Genomic DNA, 11879 nt, shown 5'->3' on the forward strand with positions numbered 1-11879 from the left:
TTATCTAAAAACTGCTAAATATTCAGTGAATGGGCAAACCACTCAACATTATTTATAGCATTATTATTACAATTATAATTGGCCTTGATAATGGCATCTAGTGATGCTCAAAAACAAAACAAACAGGAAAACAAATAAGTGGACAATGATGGGTATGACTAGTTCTAGTTTTCAGTTGGAGTGTGCATCCTTGGTTACTGCATCATAGTTAGTGTGCATAATGTTGAGCACCAAGTATTGAGAAGAGGTGTGGGAGAGTAAGTTCCTTTCTTTTCATGCCACTACCCTTCATCAGTGCCCACTTAGCTATCATGCCCACTTTCTATCATCCTGATGCAAGACACATTGTCCAGTTCTGGCTGTGACTCACACAATGATCATTCACTAGAATGAGCACATCTCCTACAGCATGGTTCCAGCAGAAAAAAAAAATGTCACTAGCTTCCTTGAATACATATCACTCTTCCATCAAGAGTCATTTCAAAAGTTTCTTCACCAATAGGTGACTTATACGCCTATCAAGGTTCGTGTTTGGAACTGAGTTCCCAATGTGTCAGTGTTGAGAGGTGGCAGCATTGAAAGGCAGTATTGGATTATTAGTCATGGATGGATTGATGTCACTGTTGTAGGAGTGGGTTTGCTGTAAGTCCCACCCTTTCTCTTGTGCTCTGTCTTCACCTGATGCCAGGCACCACACTTTTGGACTTTTGTCTGAAGAATCATAAGCCACAACGTTTTTTGTTCGTTATCAATGACCAGGTCTATGATATTCTGTTATAGCAGCACAAATGGAGTGAGATAGTAATTTAGCCAACCATGAACCCAAACCAAATAGCTCTGCTTCATGTGACATTATTCATTATGTACTATTCAGGGGCACACACATCATACATAGTTTCCAATTTATGCCCAATGGGTAAAAATTATGTCAGTATCACTCAGCATATGCTAAATTATACTGTAATAACAATCCCCAAATATTTATATCCAAGGATAGCCTTGAACTTATAATCTTCCTGCCTCCCACCTGCTTGAACTCTGGATGTATGCGATCACAATCATCTTCATATCTTATTTAGCAAATTTCACGCACAAAGCAGATCACCTGTATATCTTCTCACCCTGAGACCAAGGATGATGGAGCATCCCTCTGTAGAAGCAGAAGAGGACAACACAGTGATCACATGTGGTGTGTCCACTCTTAATTCTTGAACAAAACAGGTCATATGGCCAAATGTAACATCATAGACATCAAATCAACCCAATCCTACAACGCAGGGTACATGAAAGGTCAAAGCAGTGAACAGTACAATTGACCTGTACAGGCTCTTGTTCTGCTTCTGTTTGAACATTGATTTACAGCAATTGTCTAGAGTTGCAACATTCCCTCCTGGAAGGAAGCTACTGACTGGCCCCCAAAGTTCTGAGTTAAGGAGGAGGCTCCTGAGAGCAAAGAAATAAACAATTCTGAAGATTCAAGAACTCCCTGAAACTTACACAGGAGGCTCTCCCAAAGGTTGTAGAAGCAGTAAACAACTGCCTTGGAATAGAGTTGGGGGAGGGAGGTGGAAGGGAGGGGAGGAAAGAAGACAGTGGAGGGAAGAGGAGAGGGAAAGGGAGAGAGAGAGGGGAGCGCAGGCAGATGGACATAGACAGACAGACAGACAGACAGAGAGGAGGCAGAACTGCCTGGAGACTCTTTGGACCTGCCAAGCTGCCTAGAAGAAATTCTCTGCCCTGTTAGGCTGCCAGCAAGTTCTCTCAGAGAGCTCCAGGGATGCAGCTTTTGTGAGTCATCACCCATTATGGGGTGGGCTTTTTGCTGATGAAGCTGCCTTTGAGTCATCTCTGCTCTTATAAGTTAAGTCCTCATCCATCCCCCTGTAAGTCACCCCAAGAATTAATCGGTTTGTCAAGTTGGACTGATGCCCTGTCGGGGATGAATAGGTGTGTGTATGTCATGTCTCCCCAGGAAATCTCACAAGAGAATCATGGAGATGAAAAGCTGGGTACATCAGGAGACTATATTGACCCAAACCTGTTTGTATATTGGAGGAAGCTATGGGTGTGGGGTATTTGTTTTATTAGATTCATTTAAAAAGCACATCTGGGAAAGCAATAGTGCTTTTGCTAGAATAACCAACATGGTTATAGGATTCCTGTGTTTGTGAACATGTCTCATGTCTGTATGTATTTCTTGTGTTTTTTCCCTTTGGATCTTTTTCTTGTTTGGTTGCTTTGTCCTATTCCGATTGTTTTGTTGTTGTTGTTGTTGTTTTATTTTATTTTAATATAATTCCTTTTATAACTGTTTTCTAATGAGAGACACAAAGAATATGGATCAGGATGGGAGAGAAGGTGGGGGATTAGCTGGGAGGAATATGGGGAGAGGAAACCATAATCAGAATATGCTGTATATAAAAAAAAAATCTATCTTCAATTTAAAGAAAGACCACAATGGATTTACTGAAAGGCCATTGCTGAGAAGTGATGCAAAGTCTTCACATGATTATTCAGTAAGTTTCTAAACAGACAAATGGAGAGATAAACAAATGCCTTGGCCTGGAAATCCACTTTACAAAGCTCCCTATTGAATTCACTGTCCAGTGAGGGTTGTCTGTAGGAAACACACTTGACCATCACTCGTTCACACACACACAGCTCCACAGCCTATATTAGAGCAGACTTTTCTGGAGGTCTTTTCTGTTTATGTCTATGATATGTTACTATTTTCACTACTCATTACTCATTATGCTCATTCTTTGAAAATCAATTTTCAGTCATTGAGTCTTTTTTGTGAACTGAGAATTTAACAAGGGAATGGTAATGACAATCAAGAGAGAGAAAGAGAGAGAGAGAGAGAGAGAGAGAGAGAGAGAGAGAGAGAGAGAATTCAGAAACACAGTGAATATCTTGTAAAGAAAATAAAACTTTGTGCTCAGTGAACTATGGTAGACTCCGTCGTGCAGATGAATGTGTGTGATAGAAGTTGGACCATCTTCTCTAGTCTCTCTAGTCGTCCATGAAAAGTTTTTCCCACTGGGGAGGTGGGTGCTATGATTTGACTATGAAATATTCCCCATAGCTGCATGTCCCGGGGCCTTTGTGGTTGATGAGCTTTTTGAGAAGTGGTTGGATCTTGAGCCATCTGACCCTTGCTCAGTTCATAATACAGTGTTATCCATGGCAGGGGATGAGAAGTAGGCGGAGCCTCGTTATAGAAGCATACAGTGAGGATGTGTCCTTGGCACTGTGTCCTTCCATGGGCCTTCTCCTCCCTGCCTCCCTTGTGTGGTGAGACCAAGAATCCCTCCCACCCCCCACTCCACATCCCAGCTGCCATGATGCTCTGCCCCAGTCAATGGAGCCAAACCACGGATCAAACCTCCCTTCCTGAAGCTCTTCTCTCAGGTATTTTGGTCACAGTGACTCAAAATTAAGGAATGCATTGCTTGAAAAGGTAATTTACCAGCCATCTAAATTTAGAATATCTCTGAATGAAGTATTTAATGAGAGGTAGCTCAAGTGTCCTGGACATCTGTGTTAGGGCTTGTGAAGACAGTGAAAGTGGAACTTGGTGTCCTTGGGGGCAGAGAGCGCACACATCCCCATATCTTCAAGTGTGGGAAAAGGTGAAAATTTGTAATCTCAGGAGAACGTGACTTTCCCCCCTGCATGCTCTAAGAGTTTCTCCATCAGTGCCCACACCCAGGATTTTCTCCCCAGTGAGAAGGGCCTCATTTATTTAACTGACCAGTTCTTCTAGTCTACCCTCCTTCTACAGCACATGTGTGTGTGTGGGGCGGCATATCTCCAACTCCTGCTGCAGTACATATGCTGCCTCTCTAAGTAAGAGAGAGTCCCACTTCCAATGCTTCTTGTTCAGCAGATGGTTGGTACAACAATTAAAATCCCTGACACATCCTTACAAAGCTCAGGTGCTACCTGGATTTGAGAAGAGTTTGAACAGGAGTTGATACCTTCCTTCCTGGTCCTGACACTCTATTTGAGCCCACATTGTGAAGCATCAATAGCAAGAAGGAGATAGTGTGCGCATGGTGAAGACTTCAGAGTCAGAAAACAGGCTGCCTCTCAGAACAGTGACGACCCAGTAAGAACACATGTCTCCTGCCTTCAGCACAGCACCCCTGCCCACTGCTGGACCACCCGCTTCAACATTCAGTAACTCAGATGGTCCCTGCTTCTCCCCGAGGAAGGAGATTGGGATCAGGGAGATGAAGGAAAGCCAGGTGTGTCTTCAACACTGTGCTAGCGTAGGGACTAAAATACACCCTCTGATGGGTCAAGTTATGAAAAAGTAAGTCATTCATTCTAGTAAATACTAGTGTCAGCCAGCCTAAAGGACAGTGCCAGCATTGAAAGATTGAGAGTGACGGCATGACTCATGTAAGGGAGACAGAAATCACACACACACACACACACACACACACACACACACACACACACACACACACACACACACACACACACACACACACACACACACACACACACACACACACACACACACACACGCGGACAAATTGGACCACATCACAGTTAGAAATGTTTGGAAATCAAAGGATGCAATCAATGGAGTGTAAAGGCCCATTCCACAGGATGTGGAAAAATATCTGCAGATCATGTATCTGGTAAGGGCCTGATATCGATAATCTACAGTTCTCCTACAACTCAATGGCTACAGCAAAATTCCACAACAACGCAATGAAATAAAAATAGTCAAGGGACTTGAGCTGATACTTCTTCAAAAACATGTGAACAACCAATAAATGAATGAAAAGATAACTTAGCATCTCTTAATAACCGGAGAAATGCAAAACAACATTACAATACAATCTGCATCATACCTGTTAGTTTGGCTACGATCAAGAATAAATAAAACAAGAATAAATGTTGGTAAGGATGTGGAGAAAAATCAACTGCATACACATTGTTGGCAGGAAAGTAAAGTGAAACATTGCCATTGTTTCTTTAAAAATTAAAAATAGGATTATCATATTATTTGGCATTTCTCCTCTGGTATATGCCTAAAAGAATTGAAAAGAGTGTCTTAAAATGATATTTATACAATGATGCTTAAAGCAGTATTTTCATGATAGTCCAGATGTAGAAGGCAACTCAAGTATCAGTCAATGGATGAATAAGCAAAATACAGTATACCCATTCAAGGTAACACTAGTTTTTGAAAAGGAGTTTATAACACCCACTGCAGTGTTGATGAGTCTTGGTAAAGTAAACCACTAACAAAAGGACATATGCTGTGTTATTTGATTTATATGATGGACCTAGAGCAATCCGTTTAATGGACAGTAGAATGGTGATTCCCAGGGACTTGGGGAAGGGGAGATGGAATACAATTTTTTATGGTGAGAGTTGTCTGAGGATGGATGATGGTGACAATTGCATCATAATGTTGATGTGCTTAACATCACCAAACAATATCTTTAAAGATGGCTAAGGTGGACACAGACCCGTTGTGTGTATTTTAGCACAGCTAGCATGAATGGAGTAAGATGGAGGGCAGGTTTTGGGGGGAGGGTCCTTGTTTTAGTTTACCTGTTATGATCAAATATTCAAAAAGCAGCATAGGGGAAGAAGGGTTTGTTTCAGATCACAGTTTCTGGAGGCAGTCTATTATTGCAGGGGAAGTCCAGGAAGCAGGGTCTTGAAGCTGCCAGTCACATCACATCTGTCAAGAGTTGAGAGAAATGAATGCACCCGTGCTTAGCAGTCAGCCAGCTTTCTCTATTCCTATATAGTCCAGGGCCCCCAAACAGGGAATTGTGCCAGCCACTTCCAGGCTGGCTCTTCCTACATCAATTAAAGCATGCTCACAGGCAACCCTGATCTCTCAACAGTCCCTCATTGAGACTCTTTTCCCAGATGATTCTAAGTTATGTTCAGTTGATAATTAAAACCAACCATTACCAAAAGAAAACTTCATCAACAATCTTACCCTATGGAAGACCTTGAATGCTACAATTATAACCTGCCAGACAGCCTATGCCCACCAGATCAACAGTGGCTTGACTGTTATGGGGGTAACCAGGTGCTTTCTGGTTGGATTTGAGGCCTGTCTATAGGAGTGTATTCATGCTTAGTACTATAAACCTGGACAACAGACCATGGCTGGGAGGCCCACAGAGACTCCCTAGTAAGGCCTTACTCAAGGTCGGAAAGTCTGAGCTTGCTTTACCTAGCAGGGCTACATAATAGGATGATTTGGCCAAGGGCCTGGTTACCAGGTGTTTTGAAGGAGTTACACTTGTTGGTACTTTCTACCTCGACCTCGAGGGGGAAAGTCTTTTGCTCCTCCCCTTGCTGATGTATAAAAAGCCCATCATGATTAAACTCAGGGCAGCTGGGTATTGACCCAGGGCCCTCTTGAAACTATCCTGTGTGTCTGTCTATATTTCTATCTAACAATTCTTCATTCCTCACAATCTAACAATTCTTCTCCAGAGAAGCATTTTATTGCCATGGGTGAAAGGTAATTCAGGGACTCCTAACTGGGCAGATTGCTGAAAATAAATGATAGTAGAGTGATCAGCCCTCCATGGGACATGTATAGTAACTCCTCCAAGGTCCAGGGGCATCACAGAAAAGGGGGAGGAAAATTGTAAGAGCCGGAGGGTAATGATATGTCACAAAAGACATCATCTGGCTATGACACTTATGAACTGACTGATCCAAACATATCACCACAGCTGTGATTATCCACTCAAAATTGGGCTCATAGCATTTCATCATGGATCAGGGAAGACCATCACGTCCTAGCCCTTGCTGTTGCCAGTAAATGGCCTTGGGGGAAGGAGGGATCACTTTCTCCAGTGGTTGCCTATCTACAGTAATAACTTCCCACTTAGGCCCATGCAAGTCACTCTGTTGAAACCCTGTGGGGTGTGTGCTCCCCCATGTGAAAGTAGGAGAGGATTTGTTGAGAAAAAGGAAGAGAGAATGAGAGAAGGTAAGAGAGGTGAAAATGATTAAAATTTATTATATGCATACAAGAAACTGTCAAATAATAAAAATAAACAAAGAGAAAGATAAGCCACAAAACAACAACCACCATAAATTGGAAGGGACAACAATCCTACTGAGTTTAACTTATATTTACTTAAGCTTCTAGCAACTTGTATTTAGCCCTGACGTCTAGACACTATCCTAGGCGCTTGGCAGGAATGAGGAGGAAACAGGACTGCACTGTGCTCATGGGAGCAACCACATAGAAGAGCAGAAAGGAAGTGTGTCCTTCGAGAAAAGAGAAACGTGGTGTCAGCGGGAGAACAGATGATGAAAGCCAAGTGCAGGCCACGCTGAGGGGTGTGCACACTTGCTTTTTGAGTCAGACAAAGCTTAAGTTGGGAGCTAGTATTGAAGGATACAGAGAAATTAGTACAGTGAGAAAGGATTATGGGAATAGTATGAAGGACTAAAGGTTGAAACTCCAACTTAAGAGCTTTGGGCAACACAGTTCATCCCACAGCCCATCCCTACTCAGAGGAGGAGGGTAGAGCCTTGGCAATTCGTGAAGGACCACCAAGGGAAGAAAATTTGGGAGACTCTGATTCCCCCTCTCCAAAGACAGCCTCTTGTGAAGCAGAGTTTCTGGTGGTTTTCTAGATGCCTGGAATGAGAGTTTGGAGAAGGGAGGGGTGGAGGACAGAGTAGCAGGAATGTGGGAACCATATGGTGGAGTTGTCTCAACTTTATGAATTAGTCTATGAGGGGACGTTGGTGGAGCCAACTGTGCTCTGGGAAGATGCTATGCTGGCGATGGGTCTATGGGAGGAAGGGCTGGGCAGCAGTGTTAGAGCAAGTGGGTGTGCTTGGGCAGGAAGTGTATTTGACTACAGCATAGGCTACAAGGAAATAGAATCCTTATGAGCAAAGAGAAAACCAGAAAGTAGAACAAGGTTGGAAGTGGAAGAAACCAGGCAGGCCACGTGGGCTCCATTCTTCCAGGTAAGTGTGCCTGTTGCTGCTGCCATCACATGTGAACATCAGACTCCAGCTACTTCATCAGACTTCTAGGGAGCTTCCAGGTTGTCAGCCTCACAGTGTGACTGTACCATTGGTCCCCTCATGCGGAGGCAGAGCTCTTGGCCTGAGCAGCTACCAGTTCTGTGTCTCCAGCATGTGGGCACTCTGTTGACCACCCAGCCTCCAATCCTGTAAGCTGGTGAAATAAAGCCCGCTTTGGGAACCACAGGCTCCAGCTTCTTTGGAAGGAGGGTGAGTCCCTTCTGAAGACTGGGAGGCGGGGCACACTTGGAACTTCCTTCCATTCGGGGTCCCTCATTAATTGCCAAAGCTGTACTACCCTTTTCTGTGAAGCGGGTATAGGATATATAGGGTAAAAGTCTGAGCTCCTTTCCAGGTTTTGAAAACCCACCAATCCCTGAGCTTGAAATCCCACCAATCCCTGGCTTTTCCTCAAGCTCAAGACTTGAAATCTTACCAATCCCCACCCTGGATAACTCCACCCCCCCACCCCCAGAGACCCTATATAAACCTGCCTCCTGCTCAGTTCTTAGCTGCTTCTCACCCAAGCAGAGGCAGCCACTGTCTTGTGTCTTTCCCAATAAATCTCTTGTGTGAGGCTTGTTGTGTGGTATGGCTTTGTGGTATTCCTTGGTGCCTGACTGCTGGGATACCTTTCCCCTCAGAGCTGTGACACTTCCACTGGGGAAGCCTTTCCCCTCAGAGCTATGACACATACAGGCTAAGCTGTGTCACCTCGGAGTTCATATGATGAAGGTCTGGCTGCCAGTCCCACCCAATGTGATTGAGTCTGGAGACAGGGCCTTGAAAGGTTAGATGGCACATCTGGAAGGAGGCCGACGGGGGCTTTTGTCCTACTGAAATGACTGACTCACACACAGAGAAAAGTCCTGAGAAGATAGCCCAGGTGACATGACTAAGAAAATGGCAAGCTGGTGACACCTTGGATTTGGAATGTAGATTCCAGAATTATGGGAAGTGTCATGTTATTTGAACCACCCTACCCAGTCTGTGGGACACTGTTATGTGGCCCCAGCATATAGATACATATAGAGTATGGGAAACAACCCTTATTTTGATGTCTTACAACAGGGCTGTGGGATGTTTGAACCAGGCTTTTGTAGCGGCTGTGAGGAAGTAAAGGCAAATACAAGTCAAAAGTTACATCACTGAGCTGTAAGTTAGGCATCATAAGATGCTAGCTAGATACAAAAGGGTGTGCCTGAGGACTCACATGAGTCACTTTGAATTCTCCTGCCGTCTCCTGCCTATACTGCAGCCGCTGCCATTTTTCATAGACCCACGTGCTCCTGTGTGCTGGGACCGGGGCTGAGACACAGAACCACAAGCAGCCTGTGGCCAGAGTTTGTGGCTAAGAAAGTAGCGGCAGAAGCCAGATGTCACAACCCAGTCTTGTCCAGAAGGCAGGCTGGACATCCGCGGAATGCATGTGGTCACAGCATCCCATGCATGTTTGGGGAGATCCGATAAATGAAGTGTTTCTAAGCATTTGGGAGAAAGCTGTGTGTTCCCATATGTCCATGGCCCTGACTGCAAGCTGCGAGCTGAGCCGCCTCACTCCCGCCAGCTGCACATGCAGAGGCCAACCAGGCTCTTTTTCTGACTTGAGAGGAACATTCCCTGGCAGAGACTAACCCAGGGTGCTCCAGGAAAGCCGTTTTGAGAGCGGGAATGGCCAGGTCTGGATAAACATAGTTCAGTCCCTCAGATGTTTTGAACATGACTAAATACTCAGCCACACGGCACTTCATCAGAGACCTTCAAATAGTTCCTATGAAACCCTGGCTGTGATCCAGGCAGGGGCTGGTCAAATGTTAGATCTACTGTTCTAGAAACCAAACACCATAGAGTGCAGGCATCTGAGATGAAAGCTAAGGCCCATGGGGTTGTTTCTGGGCTTGGGGAGGAAGGGCTGCTCTGTACTCTGAACTTCATTTTCTTGTCTGAAATGGCAATAATAATAAGGATAAGTCTTCAATGGCACGAACCCTAAATTTTAAAATTGAGAAGCAAAGGATACTGGTTGGATACTGGAAAGTTCTTCAAGTTCCTGCACACCAGATACATCCAGGGAGTACTAGAGGTTACGGTAAGGAATGATAGGGATGATGTTAATGACCCCTTGATCTACCAAGCATAAATGAAATACCCCACAGTACCGTGATGACACAGTTACTGTATTCTTTTCTTTTTTCTTTCTTTTTCTTCCCTCATTCTTCTTTACCTTTTTATAATATGGTCTAGAAATCTAAGTGCGAGAATGGACAGTAGATGGCAATCCTAGCAGAAATAATGTTGAACTGCTACAGTATGGTCTACACACAGGCCCACCACAGAAACTGTGGAGGCTTGGAGATCCATTTCTTTTTAATTGTGCATCCATTCACACAACAAATACCTATTTTATTTCACACACTCTACCTTGGCATACCCCCAAAACAGTTAAGAGAGGCCCCAGTCATTCATGAGCTTATAACCTCAAAGGATGAACATAATAAAGAAATACACGCAATACAACCCAACTAGACCCATCACATGTTATTCTCAGTGTCAGCAATCTCTGAGAAGTGCATGGGCCTGTGACATGCGGAGACATTGACTTTTCTGGGATGCAATATGAACTGCTTGACCAGGCACAGTGTGAAGTGTAGACCTGAGGGTAAGAAGTGGAACGAGTCACTGGAATGTTGGTAGTTCCACTGCTTTCTCATCATCCATGCCTCAGAGTGTTGTGAGACAGACTTTTCCTAGGGAGTCGCAACACACATGTCTACTCACTCCATCCAGGAAAGGAGCCCATGAGAGACCAAAGTGTGGATACTACTGAAGGCCAATTTGGTGATCCAATGAGTTTTATTGGGATTACTCACAAGAATATAGGTGAGAGGTTATTTACAGGAGCAGAAATGACTCAAAGACAGCTGCATCACTAAGGTCTACCCAAGCATGGTGACAGCTCACAAAGCTGGGAACCTAGAGCGCAAGGCACAGCCTGCAGGCAACTCACCAGGCTGGAGAGCATTTTTTCCCCCGAGTTGTCCTTTCCGGCTGTTCTGAGTCTCTTTTAGGCAGCAAGTCTGATTTCTGCTTCTTCCAGACTGGTTGGATGGTCTGAGAGTTTGCTTTGTAGCTTTGTTTTTCTGAGAGTGACTCTCAGCCCGCCTTATTATTTACTCTTAGGAAGGAGGGGACTAATTAAGTCAGTTTCAGGGACTTCCTAAAGTTATTTTGAGTTGTTTACTTTCTGTCTTAAGGGGATCTGCTGGAAAGATGGAATGTTTCTACTTGGGAAGAAACTGCTACATGGCAGAGAGGCTGGGTTTTCTGTGGCAGCCACCAGCCCAGTTACCTTACATGTTACAGCATCTCAGTGTGCAGCCCAGTTACCTTACATGTTACAGCATCTCAGTGTTGTGAAGAACTACCCAGACACAGAGCTAGCAGGAGTTCATATTTATAGACATGAAGAGAAATGAAGATCTCGGAGGCAGCAATTCCTCATATCTAGAAATGAGAAGCATTCATGGGCATCGATGAGGAAAGTCATGTCATGCTCAGATAGCATCTCTTATGAGCATCTAGTCTATATCATGTGCCATACCAGATGGAAGATGTCAGGAGGAGACTCATAGAGGAGGAGTCTCAGATCAGATGTCTGCAGGGGAGCCATGTGCTGACCTGAAACCCCCAAAGCCAGAGGGGACTCTGGCCAAGTTAGTGATAGAGACTGCATTTACTCTTTTACTAGACACACCACACAAACACAGCAGACAAAATGTGTAGAACAACTAGAACACTGGAGATTTGTCAACAAGGGATGGTTGCCCCTGAGC

The sequence above is a fragment of the Onychomys torridus genome, chromosome 8, assembly GCF_903995425.1.
Source record: "Onychomys torridus chromosome 8, mOncTor1.1, whole genome shotgun sequence".
Lineage (NCBI taxonomy): Eukaryota > Metazoa > Chordata > Mammalia > Rodentia > Cricetidae > Onychomys > Onychomys torridus.